The sequence below is a fragment of the Podarcis gaigeae genome (genome assembly GCF_964106915.1).
Source record: "Podarcis gaigeae genome assembly, chromosome: 11".
Taxonomy (NCBI): domain Eukaryota; kingdom Metazoa; phylum Chordata; class Lepidosauria; order Squamata; family Lacertidae; genus Podarcis; species Podarcis gaigeae.
Genome location: NC_139687.1, coordinates 53,976,279 through 53,994,403, shown reverse-complemented (window position 1 = coordinate 53,994,403; position 18,125 = coordinate 53,976,279). Strand labels below are relative to the sequence as shown.

The following is an 18,125-nucleotide window of genomic DNA, read 5'->3' as shown; positions in this document are numbered from 1 at the left end:
ATTAATCCATTCCAGCAATTTAACATGAATGTTACTATCTAATGAGACCATTGATCCATAAAATGAAAGCAATAAACAATGAACTGCAGTAGCACAATCAATCAATCAGTAGCTGAACTGGGTTCCACACAGTCACAAAAACAAAACAAAAAGAGCCACAAAAACGAAAACGCAAAATAAATAGCAAAACCAGACAGACCTCAGCGTAATACTTAAAACGGAAGTGTGGCACTCAAAGCAGAACATGTTCGGCTTCTGAAAAAAGTTCGCAAACCGGAACACTTACTTCCGGGTTTGCAGTGTTTGGGTTCCAAGTTGCTTGAGGACCAAGGCAGTTGAGAACCAAGGTACCACTGTATTCCATATCTGTGTTAGACCAGGAATGAGCAGCTGGTTACTTCCTTTTCCAGATCCAGCCTTGTAATGCATCTGGGAAATGCAGCTGAAAAGTTCACGCAGAAATAAGTCCCACCCAATTGTAAGAGTCCTGCTTCCTGGTAGGTCTGCATAGGATGGACCCTTAGAATGCATTCCAGCCTTAATTTGAAAGCACATTTAGGCTGCAATGCAATTCTTGCTTTGGATTAGATCCACCCAAATTCACTGATATTTCATCTGAGTATGTGCATCTGGGATGTGCATCCCTTTGAATTCTTCAAGTTAGCGTGCAGAAGCTTGCCACCTTCAGAACTTTTAAGCTGCAGCTGGACTGCCCTCAAAGGCTAGAATCCAAACAAGCTTGCATTATGTTGCTTTCATTGGAAGGTATGACCGAGAAAACTCACAGGGGTCGGAGGACTTGGGACAGGGGAGGAAAATGGTAGGTTGGTGCTTCTTTGGCTATGGAGCGGCACTAGAAGAGAAGCAGTCAGAGCCAACGAAGGAGCCAACTCCTAGGCGCTGCGTGGGCTTTGCCCCCCAAAATAAAATATTTGAGGGGGCTGGGCCCCCACAAAGTTGATGGGCATTTCCATGGTGTGTGTGCACTGTGTCATGTGATCGATTATGCAGGGCCCCCCACAATATTTTATTCCAGTTGGCACCCCTAGTCAGAGCTTCCACAAGCACAGGCAGTTAGAAGTGGAGTTGAAAACAGAGGCTGGAAATTGGGCCACGGTCACATCAGTATGTTCAAAGCACTATGATACCACTTTCAATTGTTACAATACCCAGAGTTTCCTGGGAATTTATTGTTAAGCCACCCTGGGCATTGTAGATATATGAGAGGAATAAGGGGGGTCTCCTAAAAACTCTCAGCACCCTTAGCAATCTACAGCTCCCATAATTCTTTGGGGGAATCCATGTGCTTTACATGTGCAATAAAAGCACTCCATGCATGGTTTGGAGCTGGCCTTTGTAGGAAGAAGGGGTAGGAGGGAGAGAGTCAGGGAGAGAGCGATTGGGGGTGGGAAACGCCGTGCATGTGATGTTGGGAGGAGCCAGGGGTGGAGCCAAACATGGAGACCATGAGGCTTCAATGGTTGGTGGCTCCTCCTCTGCCTCCTCTGCCTGGTGCCACCGTGGCAGTGTTGGGATGTGTCCAAGGGAACGGTGGCATCAGGCAGGCCCCCAGCTGGCTCCAGCCCACCGGCTGGCAGCTGGACAAACTCTGGTCTCCCTTGGAACAGCATCAAAACAGTGGCACACAGCTTCAGAAGCCTTCAGAAACTTGAGCACGCCTTAAGCAGCAGGGCAAATAACACGCAACAGAAGTGGTGGACAGAGGCATATGTAAAGTGTATTTACAAGCATTTTATTCAGCATCAGGACAAAGAAGAAGAGTTTGAAGAAGAGTTTGGATTTGATATTCCGCCTCTCACTCCCTTTAAGGAGTCTCAAAGCGGTTAACATTCTTCTTTCCCTTCCTCCCCCACAACAAACACTCTGTGAGGTCAGTGGGGCTGAGAGACTTCAAGGAAGTGTGACTGGCCCAAGGTCACCCAGCAGCTGCATGTGGAGGAGCGGAGACGGGAACCCGGTTCCCCAGATTACAAGACTACCGCTCTCAACCACTACACCACACTACACCACACCAAACATGTCTGCTCCCCTTCGTGTCCAAGCAACAGGAAGCACAAAGCAAAAGCAATACACAAACGGAAGTTCCCAGCAAGCTGTGCTGGAATGTAAACAGACAGGTGACATACAACAGCTCTACATATCTGTTTAGGTGGAACGGAACATCAATATCCTAACAGGCAGGAGGAAGAGGAGAAGGAGTAGAAGGAGTCGGCCACTGGAGCCACACAGTGCTCAGCTCAGTTCTTCACTCAGTTCCATGCTCAGCCCCCTCTCCCCCCTCAACATTAGGGGCGGTTGAAGGCTGGCCCCATCCCAAAAGATATTGAGGGGGGCCCAAAACAGCTTGGGCCCCCAGGAGCTGATGTCCCTGGGTAGAGTATTTCACCTGCAGAACGGAAAATTCCACAATGAAAAAGCCTGTTCAGAAAGAATGTCCTATTTCAGAAAACTTTGACCACCCCACCCCGTAAAAGAGAGTTGCGTCCAAAGCGTGGGCTTGGCTCATATGCATGATTTCCCCAGATAAAAGGAACAGATGGACAGAAGGAGGAATTCAAAGTATGCTCAGCAATTTCACTGCTACATTCCACCCCCTTCCAGCAGCCCGCCTGCCAGCTAGGGGCTTATATGGGATTTTTGTCTGACATGCCCTTCCTTTGCCAATGAATAATAAGAGAGATGCTTGTCCCCCTGTCCCCACCCCACCTTACTAATTATGGGATACACGTGACTACTGCTTAGCTTACTTTAGTAAGAAAACAACGTGAAACCTTGGGCACTTAAGGGGGAGCCATTTATTTTTGAATAAGCATTTGCAGCGTCAGAAAATTAGGCAGTGTTTTTCCCCCCCTGGGAGCTCGTGTAGCTTACAAAATTTTGAGAATATTATTAAAGCGGTTGGAGTACTTATCCTCTCCTGTGCAAGTAGCTCACGGAAACATAAGCAGGCCTTCCTATTCCTCCTCCCTGTGCTAATATTTTTTTATTCTGACAACGACACTGCAAGGTAGGCTACAGGCAGAGAAAAAGAAAGGGAGAGAGTGGCTGGCTTAAGGAAACCTGTTAAGTTGTGGGTGAACATATCAGATGACACAGCGATTCTTCAAACAGCTCTTGTTTATTCAGAGGCCAGAACAGAACTGAGCTGAAGGGCTCAGTCAGCCTGCTTATATAGAGCTCCAGTACAACGTTACTGTAGCAACTTTCTAAAACTATCCAATCACTGAATGTCACTTTCGATCCTTCATTTGCATAACTATCTACAGTATCCCCCTGCTGGCCCAGGGTGAGAACTTCAGTACATAACAAAACCCAAACGTCTTTTCAGGGGCAAACTTCATGTCACACCCAAATACATCTAATGCAACCCCAGTACAGTTTTTGTTTTGGGCTATGTGTGTGCTTGTGTTTTCAGAAGCATCCATGGAGACGAGATGCTTAACTCTGAAGTCTGCTCATTTCCCCACTCCCTATCAGTTTGGTGATGCAGAAAAGTTTTCAACAGGTGTTTGAAGGTTAAAGCCGAAAGCTCCTGTCGAATTTTCTGTTGGCAGAGTATTCCACAGGGCTGGACTGATGACACTAAAAGCTTGGCATCTTCTTGATATCCGATGAGCTGCACCAACTTGGGCAATGCTCCTGCAGATGATCTCAGAGACTGAGCTGGGATATAAGGGTTCAGGCTGTTCCTAAAGTACCCTGGGCCTAAGCTGTTCAGGGCTTTGTAAATTAATACAAGGCCCTTGAACCTAGTTTGGTCGTAGATGTAGTAGCCAGTGCAGGTGTTTTCACAACGGTGTCACGTGTTGTCGGCCACGTGACCCCAACAGCAGTCTGGCTGCCGCATTCTGCACCTGCTGGAGCTAGCAAGCCAGACTCAAGGGCAGCCCCGCACAGAGCGCATTGCAGTAATCCAGCCCTGAGGTTAGCAACGCATCAGCTACAGCGGTCAGGCTACTAATAGGAACAAGCATTTCCAACCAGAAAGAAGACACCCAACTTTCTTTCGTTCAGCAGCATAATTATAAGAGGTAGGGAGGTGGCGGTGTTAATTTTGTTGCTCCTGTTATTAAATAATTAGGAGCTGAAAAGTTTGTTGATCTACTGTAAATCACCCAGTAGATCCAGATTGAGTTTCTATCCACTCTGGCCCATCTCAGCTGTTTGACAAATTCAGGTCTGAGCCAAAGACTTTGGGGGAAGCTGGGTTTTGACAAGGGATTTGAAGGATGTCAATTGTTATTCTTCCCTCTCACTTGTTTAAATGAAGATTTTGGATAACTATTCAGATCTATGCAGAGTTTTGTGTGAATGTATGTCTGAGCTGCTTGCAGAACCATAAGCATTCATCCTAGCCTGAAACGGCCATAATCTTAGTTCATTTTGACTCTGGAAAACCTTTTTTCCCCCTCCAGGTTTTTTTGTATTGTTTTGGCCAGGCCTAAGATGATATTTGTACACTGTGGTGAGGAATGATGTCTCTCTCAAACGACTTTCAGCTCTGTCTGAAACTAATGTCTCTCTCCATCTGCACAGACAGCGTCATCTGTTGCTTCTCTGTTGTGATGCAACTGCAGAGAGGCTTGTGGTCACGGGCTAAGTGGCATTTAAAACCTTCCACTCCTTTCCCCCCTTACATGCTATAGAATCAGATAAAGGTTACCCATTCAGCACTGTATTATAGTGCCCTGCAGGTGAATGGAGGGAGATTTAATTCCACCTGGGTGGCTGAGTATAATTGCACTGGCACAGTGGCATAAATCACCTACCTCTATTGTTACTGGCTTAAGAGAAACTGGAGAAGCCTCAGCCAGACCTTCCCCATTCAGGATGAGATTAAGGCGGAAAGACAAAAAGGTTGCCACCCTACAGGGCAGGCTCAAGAGCTGGTTGCAATAGGAACAGGGCAAAATGAGAGGCTACGGTTTCTAACATTTTTATTCCTAAAAGTTGTACTTGGACAGGGTCAAGGAATATACTGAGGGTTCCTGCAGAATGGTTTACTGAGCATTCATCCTGATGTGCTTGCACAAAGCTTACGCAGAGGTTAGATTATATTTGGTCTTCATTCTGATTTGAGGTTGGGTTGCTAATCTTGGCTGTGGAAGACCTGTTCCCCTGCCATGCAAGCCTTTTCCCACCTGGCCTGGGAGGGAGGGGCCCTGACTGACTCCAGCTACAAAAGCTGAGGCTGCTGGACAGACTCTTGGGCTGGGGTATTGCTTAGTGGGGTTTGTTGGGGGGCATTGTTGTTGTTGTTAAAAGGTAAAGGGACCCCTGACTATTAGGTCCAGTCATGACCGGCTCTGGGGTTGCGGCGCTCATCTCACTTTACTGGCCGAGGGAGCCTGCGCACAGCTTCTGGGTCATGTGGCCAGCATGACTAAGCCGCTTCTAGCGAACCAGAGCAGCGCACTGAAACGCCGTTTACCTTCCCTCCGGAGCGGTACCTATTTATCTACTTGCACTTTGATGTGCTTTTGAACTGCTAGGTTGGCAGGAGCAGGGACCGAGCTCACCCCATTGCGGGGATTTGAACTGCCGACCTTCTGATCGGCATGTCCTAGGCTCTGTGGTTTAACCCACAGCGCCACTCACGTCCCGTTGTTGTTGTTGTTACTAATGTTAAATTGTTGTCTCTTTATTTTAGATCCAGTTATGATTTATGTGGCAGTTATTCAATTTGGTTGTGTGGTTTTTTGATGAACATAAGAAGAGCCCGCTGGATGAGGCCAATGGCCCATCTAGTCTAGCATCATGTTCTCACAGTGGATGACTTGAGGCCTGTGGGAAACCTACATGCAGGATTTGAGCATAAGAGCAACGCTCCCCTCCTGTGGTTTCCAGCAGCTGGAATAATAATAATCATAATCATAATAATAATAATAATAATAATAATAATAATAATAATAATAGTAATAGTAGTAATAGTAATAATAATATTTTATTATTTATACCCCGCCCATCTGGCTGGGCGGCTTTCAACAGAATATTAAAATACAATAGTCTATTAAACATTAAAAGCTTCCCTAAACAGGGCTGCCTTCAGATGTCTTCTAAAAGTCTGGTAGTTATTTTTCTCTTTGACATCTGGTGGGAGGGCGTTCCACAGGGCTGGTGCCACCACCGAGAAGGCCCTCTGCCTGGTTCCCTGTAACTTGGCTTCTCACAGCAAGGGAACCACCAGAAGGCCCTCGGCGCTGGACCTCAGTGTCCAGGCTGGATGATGGGGGTGGAGACACTCCTTCAGATATACTGGACCGGGGCCGTTTAGGGCTTTAAAGGTCAGCACCAACACTTTGTGGCATTCAGATAGCCACTGATAGCCTTCTCTAGGAATTTGTCTAATCCACATTTAAAACCAACATTCAGCATCATTGAATGTCTTCTAATATTCAGCTTCACGGAACATCCATAAGTTCTAGTGTTATGGGAGAAAACGGAAAACTTTCCTCTTTCCACTTTCTTGATGCCGTACGTAATTTTATAAATTTCTGTTATGTCTCCTGTTATTCATCTTTTCTCTAAACTAAAAAGTCCCAAATGCTGCAACTTCTCTTCAAAAGGGAGTCACTCCATCCCCTTGATCATTTTGCCTGCCCTTTTCTGTACAATTCTTTTCTTCTGGCTCAAAAAGCACAGCGGTTTGGTTTTTCTTTTTTGCAAAGAAAAAAAAAAGCATTGCTGAGGGCACCCCTTCCATTTACACACACACAAAATATGTTTTACGGTTAGCCATCATAACTTTGATTTAAGGTAACCAAAGCTCATTCCCTATTTGGGCAAAAATGCAGCGATGGTGTAAGGCAAGACTGTGTTTCTGCTTTGGGCACACTGGAGAGCCAGTGTGGTGTAGTGGTTAAGAGCGGTAGTCTCATAATCTGGTGAACCGGGTTCGCTTCCCCGCTCCTCCACATGCAGTTGCTGGGTGACCTTGGGCCAGTCACACTTCTTTGAAGTCTCTCAGCCCCACTCACCTCACAGAGTGTTTGTTGTGGGGGAGGAAGGGAAAGGAGAATGTTAGCTGCTTTGAGACTCCTTAAAGGGAGTGAAAGGCGGGATATCAAATCCAAACTCTTTTTCTTCTTCTGGGCAGGCTTGATTTAGCCTGGCAGTATCTTGGCAGGTAAACTGTCCCACTGGGTAGTGATCCTGCACCCTGTTCTTTGCTGCAAAGGGACAATTTTATCCTCCAGTTTGTCAAAGCACTGCTGCATTCCAGTGGATTTTTTCCCTCAAGGATCTGTAGAAAGAAATAGTACAGTTATACCTTGGGTCGCAAACGCTGCGGGTTGCGCGTTTCTGGGTTAGGGTTCCACACCGAACCCGAAAGTACCAGAATGGGTTACTTCCAGGTTTCGGCGCTTGCGCATTCGCAGAACTACAAAATGACGTCACGCATATGTGCGAAAGCACCGAATTGCCTTACACGTGTGCGCAGACGCGGCGCTGCGGGTTGCGAACATGCCTCCTGCATGGATCACGCTCGCAACCCAAGGTATGACTGTACTCAAGAAGGATTCCCCTCCCCTGGGTTGTAGCTTGTATACAATGCTGGCATATTTTAAGCCCCTCTCACACTTTTGTGCCATCTGCAAATAATGTTGAAGGGAACTCAGAAGAGAAAGCTCAAATGGAACCATTATTAACGCTGTCTGCAGTAGGAGCCGTTTTGAAACAAAGTGGACTTTGATGTAAGACTAGGGTGGCCCTAGGTCTTCCTTTACAGATGACAGCCCTCCATTTGAAGTCAATCCTCTTTGTGAAGGAGTCCTCCAGAAGAAGGGTATTGTAGTTCATTTGTGGTTTAAAGATACCTAAGGAAGGTGAGCAGGAGAGGCCTTGAAGTTGCCCGTTTGGAGTGAGCAGTACCTGAGCATCAAACCCATCAGGCACACAGATCACCAGGTCATTTGCCCTCCACTGTTGTGTTTCTGCTGAAATAATAGTCTTTCTAAGTTTCATCTATACATATAAGTTAATATGTACAAATCTGCGCCTTTTTCATTCTCTCTCTTTTTGTGTCCTCTCAGAGAGCAGTGTTGATGGCTTGACAAGAAATGACACAATTTTCTTGTGGGCTTTTCTCTCTCCTGAAAAAGAGAAATGTATTTGCTATTGGAATAATTTTCTATTACAGTGGACGCTCGGGTTGCGAACGTGAGCCGTGTGGGATGCACATTCGCAACCCGCAGCAGCGCGTCTGCGCACACACGGATTGCGATTGGGCACTTCTGCGCATGCGCAAAGCGCGATTTAGCACTTCTGCACATGCGCGACCGCTGAAACCTGGAAGTAACCCGTTCCAGTACTTCCGGGTTTCGGTGGTCCGTAACCCAAAAAAACGCAGCCTGAAGCATCTGTAATCCAAGGCATGACTGTACTACAGTTTTGTGTTTTGGCTTCAGTATATGATACTAAAAACAAGCATAACAAACCAAAACAGATTTTTATTTTTTTTGCATTTTTATCGCAATCTCACCTTTCTGCCAAAGAGCTCAATGTGGTGTACATGGTTCTCTTCCCTATTTTATCCTCACAACAACCTTGTGAGGTAGTTTAGGCTGAGAGACAGTAACTGGCCCAGGGTCACCCAGTGGGTTTCATGCATGACCAGGGAATTTTAACCTTGGCCGTAAGCCAACAATCTAACCACTATGCCATACTGACTCTCAGTACTGACTTTGACCCCCATGTGTGAAAATTGCCTCATATATTTTCTGATAGACTATTCTTACTATTTTCATTTATTTGTCACTTTCCACAACAAAATGTCTCAAAGAGACTTGCTGATCTCTAACTTGCTCACAAATCTTTAAAGGCAAATGCATCAAGAAAACAAGTTTGTGTAATCTGGAAATGATAGCAACAGAGAAAGCTCCCCTGGATGCGTGATTTACGATGTTTTGATTTGACAGAGTGTTTCAGGGTGAAGACGGATATAGATTTTTAAGAGCAGGGCTCTGTCTATTTGTAACCTACCATATAAACTAGATTCAGAACTTCCTGAACGTACAGTAATTCATAAAACAAGGAACCGGCAGAGGAAAGGAGAGGAATCAGATGTAGCCACTGGAACAGAAGGGGTAGAGATCTGCAAAGTTACATGTGCCATAATTTATTAAGATCTAGATTCAAGTCTCCAGCTTTCTTGATGTAATGTGAAATACGGTCTTGTTTTTTCTCTGAAAGAGCTGAATCAGTTTTCCCTGAGAAAGAGCTACAGTACATGAAACGCATCATCAGGCAATAAATGATCTTCTGTGCACCTTTTGGACGTCTCTTCTGTTTTCATTTTTAACATAATTCATACCTGCAAGTCAAGTACTAGATCAGCCTTGCAGCTTCCCCTGTGCATCTGGCAGACTGCTTTTGTAAGAAAGAAAGAAAGAAAGAAAGAAAGAAAGAAAGAAAGAAAGAAAGAAAGAAGGAAAAAAAGGTAGGCAGGTAGGAGGCACATGAAATCCAAGGGCTCTACCAGACTACCTATTCATTGAGAATTCCTTCAGACTGGTGTGCAGAGAGATCAAAGCAAATGTTATCTCATACTTCACAATATATTTTCTTCTCACTTTCCTTACTGCTAAAAGTCAAATCTTTGGAGGAAGAGGATTTCTTGCACAAGACCTCTCAATCAACCATCATTCTACAACCTGAATTTGCAGGTGTGTGCTCATAGGTTCAAAGAGCAACGCAGGGCAGTTTGAAAGCCTTCCCCTAAACAGCCCTATGCTCCTCTTTAAGTCTCTGTTATCCAATTTTCTTTAAACTTCTTTAAGCATCCAGTTTGCATGCAAAGGGCTTTCAGATAGCTCCATGCTGCACTCTGAAGACTCAAGTGGCCTTGCCACCAACGGAGCAGGTAGGCCAGCGTCCAGATGCATTGGCAAATCCTCCCAGTTGCATTGGTGCAACTTGGTTCCCCTGGCATAGTGTAACTGACCTGTGACCCTCCAGATATTGCTGGATTACAACCCCCAGGCCATTGACCATGATGAATGGAGCTGATGGGAACAACATCCAGGTGGCCACATTTTAGACACCCCTGCTTTTGCTTCCTAGCTGGTATATGTCAAGTAAAAGAATGCTCCCTAAAATTAATACTGCTACAGACAAGCACATTAAAGTGTGGAGTGCAGTTATAACAAGCAGGAAAACTTAAAAACACGCAGCTGCTGATTCAGTGTACACTTAGATATCTTTGCACCTAATGCTATTAAAGTGCAATTCTAAAAAGATATAAATAACATTCAGTATTGAATATTAGAAATATTATTGCACCTGGTGCTACTAAAATAAAATACAGACCGCCGCATGGTTCTGTGTGCCTCGCTGGGCGATTTACAGCTCCTTACGACCAATCAAACCCTGGCATCTGTTTTCTAATTAAGGCTCATCTTCCCTTTTGCACATTGTGCTGAGAGCTTCCTGGAATCGAATGCAAACATGAGGCATTTGCTATAGCGATGTGGTATGCGGCAGTGCTAATTAATTTCAGCGGGAGCTCGATCTGCTTTGGTGTCTTTGTACCAGCTCAGACTTCTGAGACTGTTGTTCTTACAGTGAAGCCTAATTAACAACCCCCTTTCTGAAATCAATGCTGCTGTGATGCTCTCAGATTTTTTTGGTGCCTGAATACAGCTAATATTGCGTTGGTTTTTACAACCGACACTCTCCTGTTAGTAGATCAGAATGTGCTGTTCATTTATTTTAGGGAGAAAAAACCTCCTATCTTTGGCAACAAATGTCCGTTCCTTTACTTCTTGCTTTCTCTGCGAGGGCAGTCAATAATTCTTCTGAGCATCTTAGAATCATAGATCATCCAGTCAAACCTGTGCACTTCTGATGCATCTAGTGCATTTCCTTGAAGTGGCTTTGCAGAGATGGCAGGCCTTGGCAGAGGTCTTGCAGAGGCAGCACCAGAAGAAGCGGGACATCACAGACTGACATAAGAAGCCAGGGCAGCTTCTGTGTGATGGCCTGGGACTCGGATGCTGAACCTGAGGGATCCCAGCCTGCACAGGATTCCCTGCCTCCAGAACCAGCTGAGCCAGGGCTGGGGCTTGAACCTGAAGGGTCCTCACCTGTGCTGGATCCTCAGGTGCAGGCACTAGCTGAGTCTGCTCTGGCTCCTGAGGTGATGGAGGACCCATTGCCTGCAGGTGCTCTACTCTCAGCCCCGTCAGGGGAATCTGAGGTTGCCTCTGGGTCCGGTAACCCTCCAGCCTCTCTTGAGCTACAGAGGCTCAGGGCAGAGAGGCGGAGGGAACTAAGTTCCCACAGGAGGAGTGTTCGCCTCCAGGCCAGGAGAGGCGAGTCACCAGAGGATCAGGGCCGTCCTATGCCTTGGGGCGGATAAAAGCCGGCCAGCCCCAGTCCCAAGTTGCAGGAGCAACATTGTTGGTTGCTAGTTCCTGCCTGAACCCTGTCCTGCTTTCCTGCCTGAGCTTCTGACCTGCCCTGGCTCCCTGCTTGCAAGCCTATTCCTGACTTCACCCTCTCCCTGCCCTGCACTTAGCTTCAGCTACTACGGACTGCCTCCTCGTTGCACCTTTGACCACGGACCGGACTTGGACCTCGCCTCTCGGGTAACCCACGGGACCAGCACATTCTGTCAGTCTGTGATGTCCCAGAGAAATCGGAACTATTGTCACAGGTGTTATATGTTAGGTTTGCCATATGTCTGGGATTTCCCAGACATTGACAGGATCTGGCCATCGGAAGGGTGTCCGTGTGGGGCAAAAGCTCAACAACTTTGGGCGACAACTTCTTTTGCGTCTGGATTTTCACTTTTTGAAAAATGGCAACCCTGTTATATGCTCAAGCCATCTTGCTGCAATGTGCAATTTGGCCGCCGAATTCTGCACCAGCTGAAGTTTTCAAACCGTCTTCAAAGACAATCCCAAGTATGACGTGTTGGATTTCTGTTTCACGCATGGGGGGGAATAATCGAACGTCTGTAGTTTCTGCTTGTGTTTTTGTTGGAATTCTCCGGCATCTCTCGTCAGGGTCTGCAGCTCCCGAAGTTCCTCTATTTCAGATGTGGAGGCTACAGAAGTAATGACTTGGTCTCAGAGTAGGCTGCTTGATGTGAGTGTCAGTGCTCTGGGTGCAATAGTACAGCTCACACTCTGGTCCTAAATCAGAAAGTCAATCTGCATGGCTGTCAGCCTTAGGCTAGCCTTCCCCCAATCACATGACCTTCAAGTCTTTGGGGCTAGCGTACCCATCAGCTAGCATGGCGGTGGCTGATGAGAGCTGGTCCAAAACATCTGGAAGGCACCAGGTTGGCAAGGGCAGCCTCAGACCCTGGTGGCCATTGGGACAGGTAGAGCGGAAAGCAGAGTATCCTACTGGAGATAGGCAGCTAATGACAGGCAGAGCCAATGAATTCTAGTTTGTCCCCATCCTCTTCTCTGCTGGGTCTGTGAGGGCAACACTAAGACTACAGATGAGGAAGCTATATTAGCTGTAAGAAAGCAGATCAGTGGGGCAGATTGGACTTGGTGGGGTAAAGCCCCATTTGCCCTATGATGCGATAAGATAATCTTTATTGTCATTGTCCCATACAGAACAGCGAAATTGAAAAAATCTACATCAGACATTCAAAAACCAACAAGCCTGCTATCCCAACCTGGTTAACCCCCTAAAAACTCTGATACCTCATAATTAAATACAATATACTCCCACAGAGACTTCTTTACACTGAGTTTAAAACCAAAATCGCATTTGGATAAAAACTGTTTCTCAGGTGGCTAGTCCTAGCCTTTATAACCCTGTACCTTCCTCCAGAAGCTGAAAGAGATCATTTCCGGGGTGTGCACTATCCTGCACTATCTCTGCAGCTTTCTTATGACACCTGGAAGCATAGATTTGATCCAAGGTGGGAAGAGTGCACCCAATTATTCTCTCCGTGGTCTTTACAATCCTGGACAGCATTGTTTTTTCCCTGACCGTGCAGCTCCCAAACCACACACAGAGACTGTAAGTTAATAGACAAGCCTCCACTGGCCTCAGACCATTTCAAAAGAGGAGGTCAAATTCTGGCCTTCCCTTTCTAACCCAAGGCATTTCTCCCTCCTCTGGGTTCCGTCCCAGCATAGGCTTGGGAGATTTGAGGTAGAGCTAACCGACTGAGCTATCCTTCTTAAGGAAGCCGTCAGAAGAGCAAAAAGGTTTTTTTTATTTAAAAAAATATGCAACCAATCGTAATAATAATCCCAATTTTGCTGCACGGGCACAGAAAGCAAATGGTGTTGAAGGATATCATTATCTTATCAGGGAGCGAAGATGATGATAGGAAATGTCTACGCACTCCTGCTGGTAAACTGCTGCTATTTCCAGGGCACTCGTCCATTGGATTAATAGCCAGCAGCACCGCCAAGGAGATGTCTGACCGGAATCGTCAGGAACGGCTGCCATTCTGTTGTGAGGGCACCTTTAGCAGAATGCCCCAGGATGCTGTCTGGTCCGCCCATCTCCGCCGTCTGCTGGTAAAGGTTCCGAAATGGACGGCCCTTTGTACAGTGCACACTGTGGGATTTATAATGGAGTGGAGGCCTCCAACTTAGTTGGCTTTAGAAGGGGGGTTAAGAAATCCACCCCATTTCATCGTGGGGAGGAGTTGCGGTGGACCGCGTGGCCACCCACTTTTCCCCAGGGGTGAGGGACAAAGTCCCGCGTTGCCCTGGGGATCTCAGCCCTGTCAGCACTCAGCCACCCAATCAGCTGGCTGGTGGGGGTGTGGCCGGGACCATTTAAACAGAGGTGCGAGCCAGAGGGCTTCCACTTGGCTCTCTTTTTCAATCTCCTACCCTCCCTCCCCTTGTTTGCAGGTTTCCACTGGCCTTGCTATGGACCTCAGTTGGTCGCCGTTAAGGGGCCTGGTAGGATTTTTTCCACTTGGCAAAATTGGGACGGGCCATTTGGTTTTCACCTACCTCGTAGCAATCGTCACAACTTGGTAAGGTTTTGCGGTTAGGAATTGTTTGACCTTTTGATGGGGGAGGGGAGGTGTGGCCATCACCTGCCCCTCTAAGCTTAAGGGTATTCTGTTAAAGGAATCCGGGGGTGTGGATCTTGTCCGAAGCCTGGGGCGGGGCTAGGGCCATGACATGACCCCATTGGGAACACCTGGGGGAGCTTGAGTTGGTCTGCATCGACGGGGCTCCCCCTTCTGGTGGTATCCCTTACCAGACTCCCTGCACAATAGGCAGGAGTCAGAAATAGTCGGGTCCATTCAATGCCTAAGCCAATTACCGCTCACATTCTGTAATCAATAAAGCTGTGGCCAAATTTGCTCAATAACATTAACCTAATATCTGTGTCCTGGTGTATTTTATTCTTGTATGAGGGGTGGTTGCAGGGTCTAGACATGCAAATTCATGTAGAAAGATGCCAACAGTGACTACTAGCCATGATGGAAGTGCACAGCCTCCAGTGACAGGGACACTGTGCCTCCAAATACCCGTTTCTGGGGATTCGCAAGTGGGAAGAGCGCTGCTGCTCTCAAGTCCTGCTTGGAGTCTTCCCATGAGCATCTGGTTGGCCACTGTGAGAACAGGATGCTGGACTAGACCAGACGCTCCCAAGTGTCCCTATTTCCCAGGGACAGTCCCAAATGTACATAAGCCGTCCCAGTTTCTGTTTTGATCCTGGAATGTCCTGCTTTCCCTTAGGACGTCCCTATTTTCATTGGAGAGGCGTTGAAGGTATCCGACCCCTGAGCCATCTGACAGCAGCCCTGTACATTCATACCTCATATTACATCCGTTTCATGTTACGTTCTTTCAGGTTACGGCGACCTGGAAGTACCGGAAAGGGTTACTTCCGGGTTTCACTGCTCACACATGCGTAGAAGCACAAAATGACGCCATGTGCATGCGCAGAAGCAGCAAATCGCAACCCGCGGATGCACAGACACATTGCTGCAGGTTACGCTCTTTTCATGTTGCGAACGGGCCTCTGGAACGGATCGCGTTCTCGACCAGAGGTACCACTGTATAGGGAAGTTTCTTTTAATGATTTATTATGTTTTTAGATATGTTGGAAGCTGCCCAGAGTGGCTGGGGCAACCCAGGCAGATGGACTGTGTATACAGATAGTAACATTATTGTTATGATGGAATAGGACATCTCTGATTTCATCGGAGAAATGTTGGAGTGTGTGCTAGACAGACCTTTGGCCTGATCCATCTTCTTACGCTCTGATGTCTTCCATTGCACATTTATTGGAAAAGATTGTGATTTCTATTAAATCGGGGATGAGCACCTTTTGGGCCCTTGGTTGGTCACAGGCAGGGGTGATTTTGTGGGAATGTTCAGGGTGGCAGAGGAGGATATATTGTTTATTAATATTCTTCCTATTTTGCATTAGCAAGTTTCTTTACTTAGCAAAGTTTACATTCCTCTTTCAAACACACAGCAGATAGCTGGTTGCAGGCTTATTAGAACCTCTTACTATTATGCAGTTCAATCTCCCTTAGATTGAATTGTATGTTCCTGGTAAGACCCCCTTTTTAAATCCCTCCTAAAAGAATAAAGACACCACAGTCTTATTCATAAGCAAAAAAAGGAAAGTTTACTCACGATCAGGCAGAGCACAGTGTGATCCCTGAAGGCAGGCTTAAGGCTTAAAGTTACAAGCATATACAAACTGGTTTACCCCATATGTGCATTGACCTAGTGACTGCAGTTAGCAGTCCGGGAGGTTCGCAGGACGAAAGGAATGTGGAAAAGAGAAGGCAGTGCCAGCATGCTTTGTCCTTTTACCAGGTCTGGAAAGGTCACACCCACCCACTAGTTACATGCAAGGAAGGCCTCTCCAGGTCAGGAGGAACAGGACGCTTGATTGGCTTTACCAAACATTCCCTTGCACGTCCACTCTAGCAAAACAAGGAATGTTGTACTTGACTGCTCTCAGTGGATTGCATCCCACAGATTGGTTGGCGGGGCATGTTCCAGTAGGTGTGGCCAGAGCTAGCCACTTCCACAAAAGCACACATTAACACACACAGTGTGGAGCGACTGACTTTTTTCCCCTTTGTGGCCAAGCCATTATGAGGTGAGTTTTCTTAAAGGCGGTTGTCAGGCTTCAGGGAATCAGATCCCTCCCACAGTGGCAGCCAAGCAGCAGAGAAACGATAAAAGTTCTTACCAAGCAATGTATTCAATAATTCACAGAGAGCGACGAAGGAATGCAGTCATCCCTAAATAATGGCATTGCTCTAAGTAAAGTCCCCACCCCACTACGTCTCCCCTGTTCGACGTCACTCCTCTGTCGGTTAATCTGAGCTTTCTGCCTCTGAGCTCTCTGTTCTACTACCCTCAATGCACGCCTGGTCCTGGGAGAGGAATGCTTTCCAAGGACACTGAGTCTGTCAGGTATCTCCTCCTGGTGCTGCTTCTTCCTGCTGTTTCTTTCCGAATATTTCCCAGCTTCTGCCCTCTGCAGCCTCTGAACTATGCCCTTCTGCAAACCACTGTTCTAAATCTATACTGTCCTCCTGTCATAGGGAAGGTTCAGGAGAGGGGTGGGGTGGTCCCCACCCTTCCTCCTCAGTCCAGCCCCTGACAGCAGTCCTGTCTGGTTGGTATCCCTGCAGTGAATGGGCCTTCTCAATGGGGTGGGGATGTCGTTCCCAGAGTGGCTGGTTTTTAGCACCTCCCCAGACAGTAGAGAATTATGTGTTGTTGTGCATAGTTTGCGGCTCACAGCCTGCTGTGTGGAGGAGGCCCCCGAGCCCACCCTGAGAAGAAATGATGCACCCTGGGAACACGTATTCGTGACTATAGCCGTGCAGAATGGTACCACAACACCCACCAGAGAGTCACCAACAACTACCTTTCAGCCTTCCACCACCCACTGAGTGTATGGGAGATGGCCGTGAGTAATGGGTGCAGGTAGGCAGAAATAATGAAATCATAGGATTGCTGGAAGGGACCCAAAGGTTTCCTCTGTGTGTCTCTATGCACCCAAGAGAAGGAATGAGAGCGAGTGGTTGTTACTGTACACTTGATGCAGTGGGCGGGCTGATTGGACCATGTGGTGCCATTTTACAGCAGCTCCGAGTACAACTCTTGCCATATGGCACGGGAGTTCCCAGCTCACAAGTCCTGCTTCTTTCCCTCCTACGGCCAGATGTCTTAAGCTAGAAGGAGGGTGCTCCATCTTTTGCCTCGTCTAATTTGAGGGAAGACGCGTCATCCGTAGCAGGCACCGTTCCCAGCGTTGGCTCAGCGATGGCTCAGATCCTCTTGTCTGTTTTCTGTTGAAAAGCGTGGAGTGAAAACAAGGGTGTTTAATTGAGACCTACAAGTAATGCTGTCATAGATCTATGGTGCTAAATGTTTAGGTTGGTAAACATTAGGATTTAATCAGAACTTGTATGTTATGAGGCGGTCTCAAATGTATATTAATGTAACAGGCTTGAGGTGTTTAAGTAGCGTTTATGTGTAAAGGCTGCGTATTAGACCTTGAGAATGTAATCAAGATCCATGTGTATGTGTGTGGACCTACTTCTGAGCATTACCTATTATTAATTAACTAATTAATTAATTAATATCTGGTCTGCAGATCTGATTAGGCTCACCAGGTCTCCCCATTTGGTCTGTGAAGCTGTTTTGACCAAACCATGCCCACCAACTGTACGCCTGGTGCTATATATGACGTCAGATGCGATGATGACCAGCTGATTGCTGGCACTTGTAAAGCACTGTGTATGTGCAGTTGTCATTTGATTTTGCAGGCAAAAACAGGTCACCTGACATCAGATGACTGACAGGTGGGTAGCCCTGCACACTTGTCAAACCTGGCCTGGGGAAGGGGGGGGGGGAGGTCCGCTTCTCTATCCCTGGCTTAGTGCTTTGAATGAACCTTGTGTGGTGTTTTAATTATGGTTTGTTTACTGCCACCAAGCCCACAATCTGAATCCATGGTCTGCCATTAGCTTGCAAAGCTTGGTTTGCTTTACCTCTATAGGACCGCCTCTCTAGTATGCCCCGCGGAGGACCTTAAGTTCTACAAATGACAACATTTTGGAGGTCCCAAGTCGCAAGGTGGTTAGATTGGTCTCAACTAGGGCCAGGGCCTTTTCAGTACTGGCC

The 18,125-nt window shown here is 46.9% G+C and overlaps 1 protein-coding gene across 2 annotated transcripts in view; it reads left to right on the top strand.

The window, feature by feature from the left end:
* MAPK4 (mitogen-activated protein kinase 4) overlaps nucleotides 1-18,125 on the top strand; it is an 87,690-nt gene that overhangs the window by 46,792 nt on the left and 22,773 nt on the right. The window lies entirely within an intron of this gene.